The following is a 24,600-nucleotide window of genomic DNA, read 5'->3' as shown; positions in this document are numbered from 1 at the left end:
AGAAGAAGTATTAGACAAGGCCTCGTTGTGTGATTCACCCTCTTCCATATTCATTGGGGGCTCTCTTTCTACGCACCTCTTTGTCGTAGTCTTGCCCTTCTAAGCGGCTGTAGCTTTTCCCTTTGGCAGATCATGAGTCGAGAGGCAAAGGTATAACCTGCACAAGTGTCATAGGCAATCGCATTACTTACATATATCACATTTTACATAATCATAGTATACATGTCGTCACATCATATAAATCATCTCATCATAGTCCTCATCGTTAACCCGCGTCCGGGTAACCATCATATGCCGCCCACTAGTGGTGATCATGCCCGGCCCTCTAGGCTCGGTGTAACATCACAAACCGCCTTAGCGGTGACATGCCCGGACATCTAGGCACGGTGGAATCATATGCAGCCCGCCTTAGCGGTGACATGCCCGGCCATCGTGGCGCGGTGGAATTATATCATCACAAAATCAATCATAACACATCACTCTTACACATCTCATACGGTAGCATCGTGTTATCATTTCTTGGTATTCCATGCATCCCATAGTCGTATTACAAGTTAGCATTATTTATCATCTTATTGTCATAGCATACATTAGCGTTAGGAGCATACATTAGGCTTTAAGGCAACCGCACTATGTCGGGGTGACGTAAGGTAGTGAACCCTCGATTGTATTATGGACATTTCATGGGTATCATGCCTCGCCTTGAAGGAAATAAGGCATAAGGCGAGTGGTAACAATAATAACATCATTAGCATTGTAGGAACATCGTGCCACAATTTCTTGAATCTCTATACTCTAGGTCATTGTCAATATTCTCATGCTTATAGGTGATTCAATATATAGAAGGACTCATAAGCTTCATCTTATAGAAGGATTATGGAAAACTTGAAGGATTCATGCCTTTTGAAAGAAGAGTTAAGCCTCACATACCTTTCTCGTTTAATCAATCTAGCGTTCGCTTATTCTCCTTCAATGTCACGTTTCTACCTTCAAAAGAGGATTCGTACTAACGTTAGTTAATCAACTATAAGAATGCACGACTATTTCTAGAGACAATTGGGCAGCACTTCCTTTATTTATTCTACTTTTCACATATTCCATATCAACTCCCAACACCCACAACAACAACTACAATATAGCAATCAACAATCATCATTCATATACAATGACCATGATCCACCATTTCTCTTCATTTTTACCACATTTATGGTTTTGGGTTCGCTATCGTATTTTCTCATGTATCACACTTATCTCATGGTCTACATGTCGTTTATAACGCATTCATACTCACAACACACCAACATTCATGATTCAATTCAACTACCATTCACTCATGGCACTATTCACACATTTATGACCTATTTTCTATGCTTTTCTACAATTCGGGTATCTTAACCTTCCAATACCTTAAACAACATGAAATGGTCATGAAACTTACTGTTATGTCCCACGTTTTTGCATAATTGCAAATCGGGAAATAATGGTGACTCGGGTGTTAGAAGGACATAAATTAATTTTTGTGAATATGATTATGTTGGTTATGGAATCTTTAATGCTAAGACCTCGGGGAAGTCCGAGGACAAACTTGGAACTTCGGAAATTAGTTTCGGGAATTACAAAACGGGGCATTTTAGGAATTGGGCCAAGGAAAAAAAAAATGACACAAAGTTAGGCCCAAAGGACTTGGGGTGGCCGGCCATATTCATGGCCCAAGCCCCTTGTTTAATGATCATGTGCTATGCACATGATCAATATTGTGGATATATACTAGGAGGACTTAACAAATTCTAGATCAAAAAAAATAAAAATCAAGAACTCACCACAAAAAGGGGTTTCGGCCGAGTGCAAAGGAGGAAAGAAAGAAAAGATTCCAAGCTTGTATGTGATCCAAAAATCTTGGCTTCCACATAATTAAGAAGTACTCAAGACGCTCTCCGACGTGGTATAATTGGTTTGGCACAAGGATTCCGTTTGCGACAAGTCGGAAAGTTAGTAAAAGGTAAGAATCTTGCCCCTCTAATGTTGTAGAATTGCTATGAATGTGTTAAGGATTGGAAGTAGACGAGAATCCCGTAATTTGGACATAAATGGAATCGTGTGGGTGTGTGTGTGTAGTGTGTATGGCCGTGAGCCATAGAGAGGGAAATTGGTTTGAATTGATCTTGTTTAAGTTGGTAGAATGTGTTGTTGTGGCCCTTATATCGTAAACGATTAATTGGTGAATGAGATTGGCGTTGAAAAAATGATTTTGAATATTATCGGAAAGTGTATACCTTCGGTATCTTTATGTATATCAATGTATATCTTGGGTGTTATAGACTTTAGATATGAATCTATATCGATGTTGATGAATTCGGAATGAAACGACGGGAGTTAGAATGTTCGTAGTGCATTTTAGATGTTTTGAAGAATTTGGGAAAATAATGGATTTTTATGCAATTTCGTGTATGGCATGGTTTGTAATTAGAATTGGATTATATAAGTTTGAATGTGGGAATGCATACAATTTTGTAGATATAGAATTGGAATTTTGAAAGTTTGAATGGAAGTTGCCAACTTTAGAAATCATGTAGAACTTTAAAGCTGGAATGGTTTGATTGTTGTTTGGTTTGGTTGTTGATGTGTGGGCTGTTGTGATTGGTTAATTTGAGCCGAGTTATGCCTCGGGGATGTTAGATTTATAGGGGAAATGCTGCCGAAATTTCGGTAGGCAATTATGGAGTTAAAGGCATTTTTGAGCCTAAGGATCTCATTTGGTAACTTTGACCATTTGCAGATTTTTGACGAAACGGGACGGGACTTTTGGAGGAGCTTACGACATCTGTGAGGTATGTGAAGCTTCCCAATTCTTTATTTGGCATATCTTAGGGTGTTAGTTGAATATGAGACCTTCCGGAGCATTTCTGCTCCTCGAAACCCGATCCACAGAAAAGTTACTATTCATTCAATTCGATTGAAGCCTAAAGGCTCCCTTTTGGCTAGAATGCCACTATTCGTCCGAAACCTATCGAAATGTGGTCGGATAACCTAGAAATGATTATGTATGACCCTTGGCATATAAATGCTCGTAAAAATATGCTCGCCACCTCACTTCGACTCGAGGTGGGTCCGCTACCCCAAAATGCCCGATTTGCCCTTCGGGCCATCTTTGATAATAAAGTTGTAAATATTACTTCGGATCCTTGAGACATCTTCCTACGGGGTAGGTTTGGACAATTCGATACGCTAACCTATGTTTTGAATTATATGGACCATTTTGGAAACGTTTTGCGAAATGAAATTTTATGTCGACTAAGTATTCGACTATTTTGTAATATGATATGATTTATGAGTTTACCTTGTTTTGAAACACTATTTTGAAAGACGATTTGCATTTGTTTGCTCACGACTCCGCTCGTGCCTTATTATGACTTCGTTCACCGGTTCCCGGGCCGGTTTTGATTCGTGCGCCTTATGATAATTCGGCCGTATGCTGTGTTACGGTTCCCGAGGCTTCGCCATAGGGCCCGGTTCCGTTTGGAGTTATGCTGTGATATGGCTCGGGATGCGATACGCTCACCGATGATTATGATTATGTTCGGGGATGTACGGAGATTTGAAACCTTCTGGTGTTATGCTGTGTGTGGCGCCAGCGTCGGAGTGGCGACCACGTTCTTAAGCGTTTGCATGATTTTGTTTGCATAAAATACATGTATATTATTTCGATACAGATTTTGACATACCAGTTTGTACCCCACTTTGACATTTGATTTGCTTTCGGTTTTGATCTATAATTCTGTACTCCGTGCTTTACATACTCAGTACATATTTCGTACTGACCCCCTTTCTTCGGGGGCTGCGTTTTATGCCCGCAGGTGCAGACATCGGTGATCCTCCGCAGTAGGCTTCACTTCTTGCTATTCCGGAGTACTCTTATCCGATCCGGAGTCCACTTTTGGTACAGACTCTTTTGCTTTGTATATATTTGGTATATCGGACTATTTGGGTACGGCGGGGCCCTGTCTCGCCATATGTTTTGTTTTGAGTTCGTAGAGGCCTGTAGTCATATATGTGGGGCGAGGGTCCTATGTGTATGTTGTCTGATTTTGCTGTCGGGTCCTAAAGCGGTCCGTTTGATATGATGGCCCCAAATGGCCCTTTTGTATATATTTGTATTTTGACCGGCGATGTCTATTCCGCCGCTTTGTTTGAGTTTGATTTGATATGACCGCTTAAGACAGATTTTCGATATAAATTATGTTTGATATAACTTTTGAAAAAAAATTCTGAAATAAGTTTAGACTCGGAAATGAATATGCGATTTGGTCTGGGTACCCAGGTAGGGTGCCAGTCGCGGCCCACGGGGCTGGGTCGTGACAATAGTGGTATCAGAGCGGTTTGTCCTCGGAATGTCTACAGGCCGTGTCTCGTAGAGTCTTGTTTATCGATGTGTTGTGCACCACGTCTATAAGCGGGAAGCTACAGGGCATTTAGGATGTTACTTTCTTTGAAATCTTAGATCGTGCGATAGAGCTGTGCTATTAGGATGATTTTGATCTGACTCGCCTTCGTGTTTGCAGTGATGCCTCCGAAGAAGGCAACGGCAGCCCAGAAGGGCAAGGCGAGGATTGGGGAGACTAGCCAGGCACAGCGAGCTACCCGGGCTCGTGTTTATGATTTGCCTGAGGATGTGCCACAGTCTGAGGGGTCTGCTACACCCCCACTAGTACAGCCTGGAGCAGGACCATCGGCAGCTCCAGAGGTCCGTGTACCCGCACCTGAGACTCCAGCTCCTCAGCCAGGGGCGGAGGATCGGACCCTGAGAGAGGCTGTGCAGTTGCTGACTACACTGGTAGCAGGGCAGGCTCGCAGACGCGGGCGGAGGGATGATGATGACGATGACAGGCGGGACAGCCTGCGAGTTCGGGAGTTTCTGCTATGTGGCCCTCCAGAGTTCTTCGGGTCTAAGCCCGACGAGGACCCCCACGACTTTATTCGGGGGATGCGACGCTCGCTAGACTTGGTCAGGGCTTCAGAGACTGAGTCAGTTCAGCTGGCTTCGCACCGGCTTCGAGATGTGGCCACCCACTGGTACGAGACTTGGGAGCTGTCTAGAGGAGAGGGTGCCCCTCCAGCCACTTGGGATCAGTTTGTGACAGCATTCACCCGCCACTTTTTGCCACCAGAGTTACGGCGGGCACGGGCTGATCGATTCTTACGTCTGCAGCAGAGGGGTCGGAGTGTTCGCGAGTATAACCTTGAGTTTGATTCTCTGGCCCGATATGCACCGGCCGTGGTAGCAGATATGTCCGACCGGATGCACAGATATGTTATGGGATTGGACCGGTATTTGGTTGATAGTTGTATGGCAGTGTCATTGCAGGCAGACATGGACATTTCCCGGCTTCAGGCCTATGCGATGGGTATGGAGGACCGTCGCAGATCTGATCCTGCTGGCAGAGATCGAGACAGGAGGCCGCCCAAGAGGGCTAGATCCGTGGGTTATTCAGGGGATTCTCGAGGCGGACAGCCTCAGCAGCAGCAGCAGTCTGACAGATATTTTCCTCCTTCCGGCCGGGGTACTCAGTCAGGTAGCCGGAGATTCGATAGTACAGGACCGTCTGGGGCCGGTCAGAGCTCCAGAGTGGCAGGTTCACAGGTACCCAGGGGTCCCAGCCAGGCCAGACCACCCAGGCCCCGTTGTCCTCATTGCGGAAAGTCTCATCCCGGGGAGTGTTACCGAGTGACTGGAGCTTGCTTTTCGTGTGGTGGTCAGGGCCACTTTATGAGAGATTGTCCATTGGCTAGCGGTTCTGGTAGTGCTGCTCAGCAGACAGGGTCAGCCGCCGGTTCTTCTTCTGCTCCATCAGTTGCACGCCCTGGAGGGCGAGGTACTTCAGCACCGGCAGGACGCGGTCGATGCCGCGATGGCACTTCAGGTTCTAGCGGTCCCTCGAACCGCATATATGCTTTGGCCAGCCGCCAGGATCAGGAGGCTTCGCCAAACGTCGTCACAGGTACATTGCTGGTTTTCTCCAGATCTGTATATGCATTGATTGACCCTGGTTCTACTTTATCGTATATTTCCCCGCTCGTTGCTAGTAAGATTGGGATAGTGTCTGAGCCTATAGAACCGTTTGAGGTAGCTACGCCAGTTGGGGATTTTATTATAGCGAGGTAGATTTATAAGGATTGTTCTGTGACCATTTATGATCGTAGCACTAAGGCTGATTTGATAGAGTTAGACATGCTTGAGTTTGACGTCATTATGGGCATGGACTGGTTGTCTTCCTGTTATGCCAATGTCGACTGCCAGAAAAAGGTAGTCTGTTTTCAGTTTCCAGGAGAACCAGTCATAGAGTGGTTCGGATCTACAGCATCGCCGAGGGGTAAGTTTATTTCATACCTCAAGGCTAAGAAGATGATCCAGAAGGGTTATATCTATCATTTGGTTCGTGTGCATGATACTGCCGCGGAGGTACCTACCCTTCAGTCTGTTCCGGTCGTCAGCGAGTTTCCAGATGTTTTTCCGGACGAGCTTCCTGGCCTTCCGCCTGAGCGGGAGATTGATTTTTCTATTGAGTTGATGCCGGATACACAGCCTATATCTATTCCTCCGTACAGGATGGCACCAGCTGAGTTGAAGGAGTTGAAGGAGCAGCTGAAAGATTTGCTGGATAAGGGTTTTATCAGGCCCAGTACATCACCCTGGGGGGCGCCGGTATTGTTTGTCAGAAAGAAAGACGGGTCATTGCGGATGTGTATCGACTACCGGCAGCTGAATAAGGTGACGGTTAAGAATAAATATCCCCTCCCCCGGATTGATGACTTGTTTGACCAGCTGCAGGGTGCTAGACACTTTTCAAAGATAGATCTGCGTTCTGGTTATCATCAGGTGCGAGTACGGGAGTCAGATATCCCGAAGACTGCTTTCAGGACTCGGTACGGGCATTATGAGTTCAGAGTTATGTCTTTCGGGCTGACTAATGCTCCAGCAGTATTTATGGATCTGATGAACCGGGTATTTCGGCCTTTCCTGGATATGTTTGTTATTGTGTTTATTGACGATATTCTGATTTACTCGCGATCAGTCGAGGAGCATTCAGATCATTTGAGGACGGTACTTGGCATCCTCCGTCAGCAGAAGTTATATGCTAAATTCTCTAAGTGTGAGTTCTGGTTGACTTCTGTGGCATTCTTGGGCCATATTGTCGGCGCAGATGGTATTCGGGTTGACACGCAGAAGATTGAGGCTGTGCAGAATTGGCCCAGGCCTACTACACCGACAGAGGTGCGTAGTTTTCTTGGATTGGCTGGGTATTACCGCAGGTTCGTGGAGGATTTCTCTTCTATTTCAGCACCACTGACGAGGCTTACCCAGAAAGCAGCAAAATTCCAGTGGTCAGATGCCTGCGAGCGCAGCTTTCAGATGCTGAAGGAGAGATTGATTTCAGCGCCAGTTCTGGCTCTTCCAGAGGGGTCTGATGGGTATGTCGTATATTGTGACGCCTCTGGTATTGGGATAGGATGTGTATTGATGCAGCACGGTCGAGTTATAGCCTATGCTTCCCGGCAGCTCAGACCGCACGAGAAGAACTATCCCACTCATGATCTTGAGTTGGCCGCGGTGATTCATGCTTTGAAGATTTGGCGGCATTATTTATATGGGGTCCATGTGGATATCTATACGGATCATAAGAGCCTTCAGTATATTTTCAGACAGAAGGAACTAAATTTGCGGCAGCGGAGATGGCTTGAGTTACTAAAGGATTACGACGTTGATATTTTGTACCATCCGGGGAAAGCCAATGTGGTAGCTGATGCGCTTAGCCGCAAGTCCGTGGGCAGTCTGGCTGATGTTCCATCTGATAAGAGAGATTTGGTTCGTGATATTCATCAGCTGGCCAGCCTCGGAGTTCGTTTGGTGGATTCTGGAGATTCTGGGATTTCTGTTCGTCCAGTTGCTGAGTCATCTATTATTCAGGAGGTAAAGCAGCGCCAGTTTGAGGATCCTCTTTTGATTCAGTACAGAGATGTGGCCCTTAATAAAGCAAAGACTCAGTTTGAGATCTCGCCTGACGGAGTATTATTATATGACGGCAGATTCTGTGTACCGGATGTTGCGGGCTTACGGCGGCAGATTATGGGCGATGCCCATAATGCACGGTATTCTGTTCATCCTGGTTCCACTAAAATGTATCGGGACCTCAGGTGTTTGTATTGGTGGGACGGCATGAAGAAAGATATTGCTGAGTTTGTTAGTCAGTGCCCGAACTGCCAGCAAGTTAAGATCGAGCATCAGAAGCCCGGTGGATTATTACAGGAGATGGAAATTCCAGCCTGGAAATGGGAGATGATTAATATGGATTTTGTCGTTGGATTACCGCGCACTCCACGCAGGTACGACTCTATCTGGGTTGTTGTTGACAGGCTGACGAAATCAGCCCATTTCCTTCCGGTCCGGACTACATATTCGGCTGAGGACTATGCCAGATTATATATCAGAGAGATAGTCAGACTTCACGGGGTCCCTGTATCTATTATTACCGACCGAGGTGCTCAGTTCACAGCTAATTTCTGGAGGTCGTTCCAGGAGGGATTAGGGACCCAGGTGACCCTCAGTACAGCTTTCCACCCTCAGACCGACGGGCAGGCCGAGCGCACTATTCAGACGCTCGAGGATATGTTACGGGCCTGTGTTATTGCCTTCAGGGGCAGCTGGGATGATCATTTGCCGCTTATAGAGTTTGCCTACAATAACAGTTATCACTCCAGCATTCAGATGGCCCCGTATGAGGCCCTTTATGGCAGAAGGTGCAGATCTCCTATTGGCTGGTTTGACGTGGGCGAGACTAAGTTGATTGGGCCAGATGTGATCCAGGAGGCTGTAGATAAGGTAAAGCTTATTCGGGATCGACTGTTAGCCGCTCAGAGTCGACAGAAAGCTTATGCTGATAAACGGCGTCGACTGGGTATTCCTGAAGGTGTCGCCTATGAAGGGCGTTATGAGATTTGGCAGGAAGGGCAAGCTGAGCCAGCGGTACATCGGGCCATACCAGATTGTTCGGAGGATAGGCGCAGTCGCCTACGAGCTAGACTTGCCATCCGATTTGGAGTCCGTGCACCCGGTGTTTCATGTATCTATGCTGCGGAAATGTATTGGTGACCCTTCCAGGATATTCCCAGTAGATGATCTTCAGGTGACAGAGCAGCTATCTTATGATGAGCAGCCGGTATCTATTCTGGATCGTCAGGTGAGGAGATTGCGCACTAAGGAGGTGCCTTCGGTCAAGGTTCTATGGCGCAATAACAACCGGGAAGAGATGACTTGGGAGGCGGAGGACGAGATGAAGAAGAGATTTCCCCATTTATTTCCTACGCCTCCTGTAATCTAAACTCTTGTATTTGCTGTACCAATGAACGGATGTACCATGTGTGCTATTTATATATAAAATGGTTTTCCCGTTATGTTTGTGAGCCTTCATAAGATTTGTTTAACATTCGGGGACGAATGTTCTTAAGGGGGGGAGAATGTTATGTCCCACGTTTTTGCATAATTGCAAATCGGGAAATAATGGTGACTCGGGTGTTAGAAGGACATAAATTAATTTTTGTGAATATGATTATGTTGGTTATGGAATCTTTAATGCTAAGACCTCGGGGAAGTCCGAGGACAAACTTGGAACTTCGGAAATTAGTTTCGGGAATTACAAAACGGGGCATTTTAGGAATTGGGCCAAGGAAAAAAAAAATGACACAAAGTTAGGCCCAAAGGACTTGGGGTGGCCGGCCATATTCATGGCCCAAGCCCCTTGTTTAATGATCATGTGCTATGCACATGATCAATATTGTGGATATATACTAGGAGGACTTAACAAATTCTAGATCAAAAAAAATAAAAATCAAGAACTCACCACAAAAAGGGGTTTCGGCCGAGTGCAAAGGAGGAAAGAAAGAAAAGATTCCAAGCTTGTATGTGATCCAAAAATCTTGGCTTCCACATAATTAAGAAGTACTCAAGACGCTCTCCGACGTGGTATAATTGGTTTGGCACAAGGATTCCGTTTGCGACAAGTCGGAAAGTTAGTAAAAGGTAAGAATCTTGCCCCTCTAATGTTGTAGAATTGCTATGAATGTGTTAAGGATTGGAAGTAGACGAGAATCCCGTAATTTGGACATAAATGGAATCGTGTGGGTGTGTGTGTGTAGTGTGTATGGCCGTGAGCCATAGAGAGGGAAATTGGTTTGAATTGATCTTGTTTAAGTTGGTAGAATGTGTTGTTGTGGCCCTTATATCGTAAACGATTAATTGGTGAATGAGATTGGCGTTGAAAAAATGATTTTGAATATTATCGGAAAGTGTATACCTTCGGTATCTTTATGTATATCAATGTATATCTTGGGTGTTATAGACTTTAGATATGAATCTATATCGATGTTGATGAATTCGGAATGAAACGACGGGAGTTAGAATGTTCGTAGTGCATTTTAGATGTTTTGAAGAATTTGGGAAAATAATGGATTTTTATGCAATTTCGTGTATGGCATGGTTTGTAATTAGAATGGGATTATATAAGTTTGAATGTGGGAATGCATACAATTTTGTAGATATAGAATTGGAATTTTGAAAGTTTGAATGGAAGTTGCCAACTTTAGAAATCATGTAGAACTTTAAAGCTGGAATGGTTTGATTGTTGTTTGGTTTGGTTGTTGATGTGTGGGCTGTTGTGATTGGTTAATTTGAGCCGAGTTATGCCTCGGGGATGTTAGATTTATAGGGGAAATGCTGCCGAAATTTCGGTAGGCAATTATGGAGTTAAAGGCATTTTTGAGCCTAAGGATCTCATTTGGTAACTTTGACCATTTGCAGATTTTTGACGAAACGGGACGGGACTTTTGGAGGAGCTTACGACATCTGTGAGGTATGTGAAGCTTCCCAATTCTTTATTTGGCATATCTTAGGGTGTTAGTTGAATATGAGACCTTCCGGAGCATTTCTGCTCCTCGAAACCCGATCCACAGAAAAGTTACTATTCATTCAATTCGATTGAAGCCTAAAGGCTCCCTTTTGGCTAGAATGCCACTATTCGTCCGAAACCTATCGAAATGTGGTCGGGTAACCTAGAAATGATTATGTATGACCCTTGGCATATAAATGCTCGTAAAAATATGCTCGCCACCTCACTTCGACTCGAGGTGGGTCCGCTACCCCAAAATGCCCGATTTGCCCTTCGGGCCATCTTTGATAATAAAGTTGTAAATATTACTTCGGATCCTTGAGACATCTTCCTACGGGGTAGGTTTGGACAATTCGATACGCTAACCTATGTTTTGAATTATATGGACCATTTTGGAAACGTTTTGCGAAATGAAATTTTATGTCGACTAAGTATTCGACTATTTTGTAATATGATATGATTTATGAGTTTACCTTGTTTTGAAACACTATTTTGAAAGACGATTTGCATTTGTTTGCTCACGACTCCGCTCGTGCCTTATTATGACTTCGTTCACCGGTTCCCGGGCCGGTTTTGATTCGTGCGCCTTATGATAATTCGGCCGTATGCTGTGTTACGGTTCCCGAGGCTTCGCCATAGGGCCCGGTTCCGTTTGGAGTTATGCTGTGATATGGCTCGGGATGCGATACGCTCACCGATGATTATGATTATGTTCGGGGATGTACGGAGATTTGAAACCTTCTGGTGTTATGCTGTGTGTGGCGCCAGCGTCGGAGTGGCGACCACGTTCTTAAGCGTTTGCATGATTTTGTTTGCATAAAATACATGTATATTATTTCGATACAGATTTTGACATACCAGTTTGTACCCCACTTTGACATTTGATTTGCTTTCGGTTTTGATCTATAATTCTGTACTCCGTGCTTTACATACTCAGTAAATATTTCGTACTGACCCCCTTTCTTCGGGGGCTGCGTTTTATGCCCGCAGGTGCAGACATCGGTGATCCTCCGCAGTAGGCTTCACTTCTTGCTATTCCGGAGTACTCTTATCCGATCCGGAGTCCACTTTTGGTACAGACTCTTTTGCTTTGTATATATTTGGTATATCGGACTATTTGGGTACGGCGGGGCCCTGTCTCGCCATATGTTTTGTTTTGAGTTCGTAGAGGCCTGTAGTCATATATGTGGGGCGAGGGTCCTATGTGTATGTTGTCTGATTTTGCTGTCGGGTCCTAAAGCGGTCCGTTTGATATGATGGCCCCAAATGGCCCTTTTGTATATATTTGTATTTTGACCGGCGATGTCTATTCCGCCGCTTTGTTTGAGTTTGATTTGATATGACCGCTTAAGACAGATTTTCGATATAAAATATGTTTGATATAACTTTCGAAAAAAATTCTGAAATAAGTTTAGACTCGGAAATGAATATGCGATTTGGTCTGGGTACCCAGGTAGGGTGCCAGTCGCGGCCCACGGGGCTGGGTCGTGACACTTACCTTGGATGATGGTGGAACAAGCCTTGAATGGAGTCTCTACTCTAGCACCAAAACCCTACTTCACCTCTTTTGGTTTTATTTGAGGAAGATGAACTTGAGCTGGGTATCACACTCTCGTTTTCATGAATTTGGCGTTGTTGATCATGATTTTCCCTAGATTCTCTTGAATTCTTGTGGATGAAGTGTTTTGGAGTATTCTAGAGAATTCTTGAATTGTGAAGATGAGAAATGAAATGAAATGAGCTTGGGGTCCCTTATACTTAACTTAAAAATCTGATTTTTGTGAACAGTAGTCGGGATGCACAGTGGCCGTAAACCCAGTTTACGGGCCATATTCTTGTTTACGGTCCATCCTCCACGACCGTATTTAAGCATATAAGAAACAGAAAAGTTTGCTGTAGGCCATGGTGGTTTACAGTCGCAGTTTACGGGCCATATTTCGATTTACGGTCCATATTCTGAGTCGTTTTTAACCATTTCAACATTTGACAGAAAGCTGAAGTTTTGATAGTTGGAGGACGATGGCACTTTATGGTCCGTAAATCACTTTACGGGTCGTATTGTGTTTTACGACCACTGGGTCGCAATGCAAATCTGCAACCTTCGCGTTTTCAAAACTCATTGGTAGTCATTCCCTTCTTGGTAAAACATCGTACACTCATACTCTTCGTTGGTCTATTCATTGTATGCTCACGAAAAATTTTCCGAGGTGTCACACTAGGCTCCAGGACCGAGCAGAAGGTGCCTCAGTTATTCCATTGATACTGATCCCTCGGAAGACCCAGCGACAATTCCTTTAGAGTTTTTGACTTCCAGGGAGGAGGACCGCTCAGAGGACAGTTATGACACGGATCCATTTGAGGGTTCGTCTGGCACACCGGAGGAGGAGATTCTCGAGGCCGTCCCTGCTGTTCCTGTGGCAGAGCACTATGTCAGACCAGCTACCCCGGTGAGTGTTACGGATTACTCTAGCCTTTTATCCTGGCCATCGGTATACCAGGAGTTACCCAATTATCCATATCCCTCGGACTCAGATGAAAGAGATGATGAAGGCCAGATGAGCAGATGGTGGGAAGACCATGATGAAAAGCACACATCACTTTATAGTCCACCAGGTCAGACTAAAGACCAATCGACTACATGTATATGAGGCTTCATTGGAATATCCTATGTGTGTGCACTTACTGTAGATTACTACTTAATAGCGACGAGCAGAAATCCTAAAAGGACCGATAACCAAGTATTTATAAGTAACGGCGATCAAGGTGTTTTCGCCACCATTGGGAGTCTTGAAATCTAGGATGGAAGGTAGTCATACACGCAGATGAAAGGTGAATATTGAGGATTGAAAAGGCCAAAATAGTATTTGCTTAGTCGGAAGAGTAAGAGATCCTTTCTAATTTGGAGGGAGATGCATCGCGAGAATGTATTGGAGTCTGTTAAAACTTTAACTTGTTCTGGGTCATGTGATGAAGGTCATGCAGTAATGTGTATGCAATCATACTAGCACTAACACAGCGGATTTCATTAGAGCTTCAAGGTTAAGTGTGCTGGGGTGAGAGAAATACTAGGATGGGTGACCCCTGGGAAATGTACTAAGAGTCCTACAAAGTCAGACATAATAGGCAGATGAGAAATTAGAGTAACCTAAGGGAAATTGGAGTATGCGGAGTGGTTAGAAACTCTAAAAGGGAGTAACCTAAGGGAAATTTGAGTATGCCTTTGGTTGGAAACTCTATAAGGTCGCGAATGATGAGGCGGACTAGACCGACAAAGAGAAAGAAGGTGCATCACATCTTTTTTTATATATATATATATATATAAAAATTGTGTTCTAGCAGGCCAGGCATGTTAGAACTTTTTATTAATAAATGTATAATGTAAAAAAATAGTCTATTACATCATGTCTATAATATGAACTAGCCAAAATTAAAAAAATAAGAGACTGTCCTCCATTTCTATCTTGTGTGCCTAAACTAGTATGCACTTTGTGATCATGTTGAGTCAGCTTTGATGATAGTCCAAATCTGTGCACACACCATATTATGATCCATACATGTAGTATCTGTTATACCCCGTATTTTTATGCGTCAAATTATTCACAAGCAAATGGACTGAAGTTAAAGACGAGATTATTTTCGGACATGAAAGAGGAACTTTTAATTTTCAATTTTAATTATCACACAGATTGTTTATAAATTTTATTTAGTGTAGAAATATTATTGGAGATTAGGAACTAATTAATTATGATTAGATTATTAAGCGGGGATTAATGATTAATTAAATTAATTATACTTTGAGTGGGCCCCACCCGATCCCTTTATTAAAATATATATATATATATATATATATATATATATATATATATATATATATATATATATATATATATATATATATATATATATATATATATAATAAATGAATAAATACAAAATGAAATGAAATAAGAGGGATGATTCATCATAGAGGGGCACGTGCCATATGGTTATGCAACATATATAAGTTCACAATTCATGACTAATGTGAGTCATATTTCAATTGCAAAATCTAATGAAGTTGAGAGAAGGAAGAGCATGAGCAGCCATGGTTGTTTTATAAAAAAAAAAATTGCTTTGATTTAATTCCAAGGTGATTTACAAGTCCAAGGAGGTGATAGCAACATTGGATATTGAATTGAGGAAGAAGAAATTGTGAAATTGGAGCAATTAAGTGTAGAAATTCCTCCAAGAAAATTAAGGTAAGATTTTCTTGTTTTATAGTATAATTGTATTAATGGTGTTGTAATGGAAGGATTAAAATTGGATTGGATGAAATTGGAAGTAAGAAATTGCGTGAAATCGTTGTTATACGAAATTGTGGGTTGAAAAAGATTAAAAAGGGTTATTGGATTGTTAGAGTTGTTTGTGGGCTGAATTGTAAGGGTTCTATATCAATATTGTTATTACTGTCATTGTTGGTATTTCTGTGATAACAGGAGGATAATTGGAAGTTCGGGTTTGGTGAATATGTAGGGGAAATGCTGTCCAATTTTCGTTAAGTCCTTAACTAATGAAAACCGTAATCGAGAAAGTATAAGTTAAAGAATAAGTTCTATAGGTGATTGGTTACAGACTTATGAGCTAGGAAGTGTAGTTACTGACGATAGCGTTACTTTTATATTAAATAGGCTAAAGGGGCGACGAAGTGAACGAGATTACGAATGACCTGCAGCAGGTATGTAAAGTTGTCCCTTCTTTCTTTTGGCATGTCTTAGATTTAAGTGATAAATGATATGAGCTTTGGGGTAATCCTATTCGTAAGTATTGAGTGTGATTCATGATTCCTATTCACTTCTTGATGTTAGAACTCTGGAAATGATTGAGCCTCCCTCTCAAGTTTTCTATCGTTGGATAGTAGTCGATAAATATAAGCTTCTATTCTTGGAAGACTCTACGATAACTCACGTCCTTGACTTCTATAAGCTATTTCATATTATATTGATACATGTCTATGATTCCTAAGGCTCTTTTGATAATTTATAATGACATTCGAGGGATACTTGATATGATTGTCGCTGTTGATACTCAGGTGTTAATCATTTCTTCTTATTCTGTTTGAGTCTTGATAATGTTTTAAATTGCATATGGTTGCTCACTACTCTGCTCGTGCATGCCTCGATATGTCTTTCACCGAGTCCCGGGCCGGATATGTTATCGTGCACAGTTTCAATGCATTGTTCACCGAGTCCCTCACTAGAGGGCCGAGTACAGTATATAAATATATATGATGATATGATGATATGTAATGGAGGCCAGGAGGGCTTATGATGACTGTATTCACCGAGTCCCATAATGGGTCGAGTATGATAGATGATATTGACATGCATGATTTATGTTTCAAAAGGCAAGTGTTTTGGTATTCTGAATATTGTACTTGTCTTCTGTACTCCCTATTTCAGTTATGATCCTTTTTACTGTTTTTCAAGCTTTATATACTCAGTACATATTCCGTACTGACCCCCTTTCTTCGGGGGGCTGCGTTTCATGCCCGCAGGTACAGATAGTCAGTTTGGTGACCCTTCAACATAGGACTTCTACTCAGCTGTCTTGGAGAGCTCTGTTGTTCCGGAGTCTAGACTTTTAGTACAGATTTCATGATATATATATATATATATATATATATATATATATATATATATATATATATATATATATATATATATATTTATATATATACGGCGGGGCCCTGTCCCGTCATATTTCGCTATTAGTACTCTTAGAGGTCTGTGGACATATGTGTGGGTTGTGTATAAGTTCTGTTCAGCTGTGTCTCTACGATATGCTATGATAAGATGTCCGTCTGTAGTGGCAGCCTTGTCGGCTTGCATATGACACGAAATTGATGTGTAGTGGCAGCCTTATCAGCTTGCGTATCATTTTATGAGTTGATCAGTTGTGACTCCTCAGGAGACAGTTATCTGAATACACATATATGACGAGGTAATGAACCGTTGGAGTTCTTTTGCTAGTTTCCATATTGTTCATAGATTCAGTTTGATTATATGTAACAGGTTCATTTACGGGTGTCCAGCTCGGGCACTAGTCATGGCCCACGGGGTTGGGTCGTGACAGTATCATTGTTGATGATCAAGCTGCTGAATCCTCCTTGTTCTAATCCTCAGATGAGGCAGTTGTGATTTGTCCATATTGAGAATTATTCTTCCTTCTAGAGGCATGAGTATAAAGTCATGTACTTTGATCTCTGCATGATCCAAAGCCTGATTTGTTAGAAAGTCTGCCAACATGTTGCCTTCTCTGAATATATGATTAATCTGTACCTGTATTGCTGTCATGTCCTGTTTGATCTCTTCAATCTGATTTCTCAGTTCCCATGGAATGATCCATGTATCTTGTAAGATGTTTAGAAGGACAGTCTCCAGTTGAACCTGTTGAATGTTGTGTTCTTTACAGAACTTCAGTGCCTGTTTTATAGCCTCAGCTTCAGCTTCCATGTTTGTTGCTATTCCCATTTGTTGTGCTTCAGCATAAACAAAATCCCCATAAAGGTGCATCACATCTTTACAATTAGGATAAGTTTGAAAAGTATTCGGAAGTACTTTGGAAGCGAGGCGTTATAAAATATATACGTATATGTATGACATCCCATATGTGGCTGCGCTAATTGGTATGTCTATCCCAGCAACCGACGTTGCGGTATTTTGAAGGCATTAATCGAACAGGTTAATGAAGTTCAAGTGACAAACATTACCAGGTAACCTGATATTATTCTCACTACAGGTTAGATTGGAAAGTCCTAATGTAGAAACATCCAGGAAAGGAAGAAAGTGAGTATACAGAAAGTAAGGAGATCAAAATGTCGTGAGAAAAAAAATGTAAGGAACAGGGGTGAGTGAAGCTTCCAAGAGAGACGACGGGCAAAGCAAGGACTATTTGGATAAAATTTGAAGGTTGGCATACGAAAGGGGATAAAGTATGGTAGTATGGAACAAAATATGAATGTGTGGGGTCGGAGAACAGACTTCGATAAGTGGGACTGAAGGATAGTAACCACAAATAGGGATTTGAAGTAAGGGAGAGAATGATCAGGCCTTGCAATGATGCTAAGAGATTTCCAGCCCTCGAGAGGTATATAAAGGGACAAATGTGTATTCATATTGACACGGTTGCCTCGGACATGGGGAAGCTTTCCTAAAAGATGACTTAAGAATATAACGGATTTGCACGTTTAAAGGAATATTTCATGAACTTCAAGGTCGATACTATAAAATAGCAAGTGGAAAAGGGCGCTCGAGGAGGAAGGAACCCAAGGAACGTTGAGGATGAAAGTAGGAAAGGTATACTAATGGGCTGATTGAAAGGAGTGGAGAGAAGAGAAAGGAAAAATTGGGCAATCACCAAGGACAAGTGAGAGGATAATGAATTAGCAAGCTAACCAGAAGGTAGTAGGATGAGCATAAAGAATACCGAGATTCGATTATAGAGGAAACAGCAGAATGTAGGGGAAATATTCATTAGTATGGACTAGCCTTGGCAGCAGGAAGGAGAAGAAAGAAGAGAGTATATTGCAGGGTTTTCACGACACGAACAAGAAGTGGCAGAACACTGGAAGAACTACAACGCATAGGTGTGATGCAAATATGTAGTCAAGGAACATTTCGGATAAGTGAGCTAAGTGAATAAAAGAATTGATAGTGGAAGTAGAAGGGGGTAACATATTAACTCTCCATGATATATCGTGGACATTAAGTGAAACCGAAAACTCAGAGTGAAAAGAATTTTGGTGATAATAGTTGTGGAGGAAGACGAGGGGTAAAAAGAGCAAAGTGTGACCAAAAGTTCCGTAAAATGTTTTGATGGATTCCAATGTCTGCATTAACCTATGGATTTCAGTAACAAAAGGTGGAAGTAGAAGGGCCTTAAAGAAGGTAGCGAGAATGGATCGGTAATGTATAAACGCTTCGTTTAAATGCAAAGCCCTCGACTAGCAGAAAGGAAAATAAGTCAAGCTATACGATGAGAGAACTCCGGTATTATAAGGGACCAAAAGAGTTGGAAGATCGTTAGGGTTGGCCGGTGACTATTTATATTCGAAAGTTAGTAGTGTATAAGAACACCCTTAAAGAGAGGGGGGGGGGGGGGGAGGAGCAGATCTAATTCTGAAATGAGGTATAGCATTGCTAAAATTCCAAAGAATGAAAGATGTTAGCTTAAAGAGGCCAAGATTCGGGACGTAATGGCGTATTAAGGATGTATTAAGAGGGAGCACAAAATGATTAGAGATAAGCAAACCAAAAGTAGGCAAGAAAAAGGAATTACGATGGATTAAGAAATACTTCATGCAGACGTGAGATATGATATTTCTAGGCCCGACGTATTCGAAAGAGTAATAAATAGAACAAGGAAGGTCTCTAAGATAATTTCACAGAGAATAATGGAAAAGACGACATGAGGGAATCTTAGTGCTGGAAGAGGTGACAATTGTAGCAAAAGGACCAATGGTTGGCAGTTTGGCAATTTCCAAAGGAAGGAAGAGCGTTGTTCGGCCATGTCACCAGATATTAGGAAGCACCTCTCGGATCACTAATTACACTGAATAAGAGAGCATATACTATTGGAATTATCGGAACCATCAACGTGAAATTGTGCCCGACATGTCACACCCCACCCTTGGTAAGTCGTGATTGGCACCCGGCACCTTACAGTAATCGAGTGAACCAACTTATAACTTACATCCTTCATGTCTCAAATGCAAACAATAGGATCAAGAGGCTAAATACGAACATAATATCATGCATAAGTATATGTACAATGGATCCATGATTCCGACATTACTATTGTCACACTATGACTAAGCTGTACACAGGAACGGTCTGTAAAGCCTCTATGAACATGACTGAAGTATATAAGTCGGGACAGGGCCCCCGACATACCCTTTTTGTCACAAAAAAAAAAAAACATACACAACTCAGACACGGCAATGCTCTAGGAAGAAGTGGAGCTCACCAATCAAAACTTGTACCTGAAGGCAGCCTACGATGAAAGATCCTCGTCTCGTCTATCTACACCTGCGGGCATAAACGCAACCTCCACAAGAAGGGACGTTAGTACGAGCAATGTACTGAGTATGTAAAGCATGAATAGTAGTATGACATCAGAATGAAGATAACATAAGATGAAGTAAGTAATTATACCTCGTACTCTTCTTAAGATCTCTGTCATGTAAACTAATCGTCTACAGGAAAAACATTTCAAACACATCCATACACAACATACATACATATGCATTCACATACACTTACTATATTTACATCTATCATATCCGTACCCAGCCCTTTCGGGACTCGGTGTTATCCGTACTCGGCCCTTGCGGGACTCGATGTTATCCGTATTCGGCCCTTGTGGGACTCGATGTTATCCCCAACTGATCAGTGGGATGCAATGCATACATGCATACATACATATACATAAAAATACATAACTGAAATCAACATCATCATTACCATTATCATTATCACTATATCCTTCCTTAGAAGATCAACTATCTTAAGGTGAAGTCGACGATGTCATGGGAGTCTCGAGAATCATGAACTTAGATAGCATTGAAAATAGAACTGTCATCGCTATGTCTCACCTCGAAAGAACAAGTATTATGAGGTGAGATCAATCACAAAGAATAGTCTCAAGATCATGAGTAAGCTCAATAATATCATAAGGATCATGAGATTCATAGGCTTCTAGCATTTGTGGAGGCAAGGATATTATGGATATGGCACAAAGGGTTATAATGAAAGAATCATGCCTTTAGAAAGAAAGGGTTTAGCCTTAACATACCTTTTTTGTCGCCTTAACTTTAACTACTCAACACTTGTCCTCCCAGGCTCGTAAATCTATATTCAAGAAAATTTATACTATTATTAGACTCACCTTTATACGCTTGTCTTAGTCCTTCAAATAAATCCATTTATACTCTGGCGAAATTCGGCCAGCACCTCACCTGTTTATATGCCTGGCCCGAAATAACAATACCAACAAAATAACAACTATAACAGCACCAACATCAATACCAACATTAATCATAATATTCTCAACACCAAAATACTCCATAAACATCCCATATGGGGTTTATCCCATATTTCCACCAACAAAACTATTATACGGCTATTTGACAGTTTTATCTCCGTAAATAAACTAAAATTAACATTAATAATAGGAGATTCATACCTTGCTCTTGATAATATCACTATATCTTCACTTTTTCCACCTTAAACTTGAACCACACGCATCGTTATACGAATCTATACTCGCAACTATACGTTGCCTGAACCGGAATTCGTGAATTAAGGCTGATTTAGGCTTAAAATATGGGTTTGAGAGTTGGGGAACTTTCTAGAGCATTTTGGAATAGTTTGGAAGAACTCTCGGCTGAAAAAAGAGGGGGCAAGCCCTTTTTATATTAGTTCAAATTTTGGTCGGGTCACTGTAGCAATACCGTAGCAGGTCGGCTACTGTAGCAGTTACTGTGGCACGCGTTTCTGCTTTGTCAGCCAATTTTGTAACGTCCATAATTCTCTACTCCGATGTCCTATCGACGAGAGGTTTGTTGTGTTGGAAACGAGACTCAACTAAATTCATTTTAGGCTTTTGAAACACCTTAAAACTCATAATATACTAGGAGATATACCCCTCCAAAGTAGACCCAAAATTCTGTGAACTTTTTCCAAATTTTTGACAAACTTATTTTCTTCGATTTGCTTGATCCTGGATTTCCAATAGCTTATTATATGAGCTTAAACCATCACGACCATAGGATTACTTCGTATAATATCATATATCCTTGAAGGGAACTCCAGTATCTATACTTAGAATGTTCAACACTCATAAATTTTCACGTACGAAACTACGGGATGTAACATTCTCCCCCCCTTCAAAAACATTCGTCCTCGAATGTTAAAGTAGAGTTCGCTCTACGGTAAATGTCTGTGTTCTTACCTGCACTCACTGGTAATTACTTTTCTCACTTGCTCAATTAAAATAGAACTTATTCGAATTACGCAGGTTATCTTTCTTCCTTTACCGTTTGCACTTTTATGTGATACATACTTTCATTTAGAATCTCTTGTTCTCACCGATATCCCCTAACTTAATCGTCCTAGAATTTAATTCATTCTCATTCCTTCCATTTTGATATGCTCAAACTAGTCATATCACAACATCCTTTGCTTTCCATAGTAGTCAAATTAATCCTTGTGATACCTTATTTATCAATCAGTTTAACACCGGAATTTTGGCTTAACTCCTCTTGCTCTTAGTTGGACTTCTTCCACTTGCGCTTGCTGATGGTAGCTCTTGTACTTATATCAAATATCTCAAATCTCTTCCTTAAGGATTCCTTCCTTCAACTTACCCTTAAAGTTTCCAATTCCTTAGATCGGCTAATAGATTAGGGGTGAACTCTTAACTAAGGGTCTTTCTCTTGCAGCAAATTCAAATCGCTTCGTTCTTTCCTTATCTGTAACCTCCATTCCTCCCCCCACCCCCCTTTTATGGGAAGCCATTATTTTACTCGTTCCACGAAAGTTCATTGTCGCCAACTTATTTTGACCAAACACAATATACTTTGATCATTTCTTTTGGGGGTTCTCCCTTTATTTTTTACCTTTGCTCGACTCTCACTTGATAAGTCTAACACACTTATCTGTTGTTTCGGTTTATCAGTCAAGTAGATCTCTTAATTCCTTAAATGCTCGTCTCCTCTATTTATATCCTTGAATCCATTTCTTGCGATCTTATCTCCGTCTACTTTCATGACTTCTCCTTGCACTTCCTTAGCTCATCTTGCTTCATAGCTCCCTATTACTTTTCGATTGCCCCATTGTCGGGTGTCATAATTCCTCCAATACCTTATCCAATCAATCCTTATCTTCGTCATGAAATACCTATAAAGTGCATCCTATCATTCACTTCTCATTTCCCTTTACGATATCATAGCTTGCTCGTATATATGTTTATTCCTCGTATTTTAGTCCTGTTTCCTTTGTAATCATATCTCTATTCCAAGTCCACTGTCTTATTCCATCACTGTCTACCTTTGGTCAACCTTAGTAATTTATTAGACTTCCTCTTATCGCCGATGGTCACATAACTTCCTTTAATCAATTCATAACCGCAGTTTCTCATTCTTCTGTCCTCCTTGATTTCCTTTGCTCGTAAGGTTCTCTTTCCCGTCTGCCACTTAATAATATCTACCTAGAAGTCTTGCAAAACATTCCACTATGAGTACAAACCCATCTTGATATTGTATAGATGTATATATACTTATAGGGTGAAACTTTCCCGTACTCATTAACTTCCTTCTCCATATCAGTATTTCTCTGTTACCTCTTACTAACCAATCTAATCTATAAATCGTAATACCTTATTTGAGTTCCTAATGCCAATTTCCTTATATTTCCAGTAGGTTTCAATCCCTCGAAATCTCGGATGCAACTTATTCCAGTTTCTTTAACTGCTAATCATTTTTCCCTCCAGGGTTCCTCCTTTAAATTAAATTAAAATCATTCTAAAACTTCTCTTTGAAAGCGTCTCGTAGTTGTTCCTTCAATCATGACTTACCAAATGGCTGATGGTCTTATTTTTCCTTTACTCTTTCTCTATAAACATGCAAACAATTCAATTTGTGAAAATTTCAGCAGAGTTTCCTCTATAATTCTTACTACCTCATTCCTGTTCACAGTCCAGAAAACACATCCAATGCCCCACAGAGCAATCACAAATACCCATAATATCTTGCTCAAGTTCTTATATCAATGTCTATCCATATTAATAAAACAAGAAACATACCTTTCGAATAAACAACTTCAATTCTCAGCAATTATCTCGTAGCGGCATAATCAACTACTTATCCATGATCAAAACATTTGGGGTTAGAATCAGGGACATCATATCCTATGATTTAGCTTTATGGCACAATTTAAAATGACAAAGAAGGGTAATCCTTCCTTAATGCCTTGCAGCCTCCTGTTTATAAGTGCGGTGCACTGCACACCATAAACAAGACTCTGCTAGATATGGCTTGCAGACAACCCTAGGACAGAACTGCTCTGATACCACTTTGTCACACCCCACCCTTGGTAAGGTGTGATTGGCACTGGGCACCTTACAGGAACCGAGCGAACCAACTTATAACTTACATCCTTCATGTCTCAAATGGAAACAATAGGATCAAAAGGCTAAATACGAGCATAATATCATGCATAAGTAAATGGACAATGAACCCATGATACCGACATTACTATTGTCACACTATGACTAAGCTGTACACAAGAATTGTCTACAAAGCCTCTATGAACATGACTGAAGTATATAAGTCAGGACAAGGCCCCCGACATACCCTCTTGTCATAAAAAAAACATATGCAACTCAGACTCGGCAATGCTCCAGGAAGAAGTGGAGCTCACCAATCAAAACTGGTACCTGAGGGCAGCCTACGATGAAAGATACTCATCTCGTCTATCTACACCTGCGGGCACGAACACAACGTTCACAAGAAGGGACGTCAGTATGAGCAATGTACTGAGTATGTAAGGCATGAATAGTAAGTGGTATGATATCAGAATGAAGACAACATAAGATGAAGTAAGTAATTATACCTCGTACTCTTCTT

This window comes from Lycium barbarum, chromosome 3, assembly GCF_019175385.1.
Source record: "Lycium barbarum isolate Lr01 chromosome 3, ASM1917538v2, whole genome shotgun sequence".
NCBI lineage: Eukaryota > Viridiplantae > Streptophyta > Magnoliopsida > Solanales > Solanaceae > Lycium > Lycium barbarum.
Note: the sequence above shows the minus strand (reverse complement) of the source record.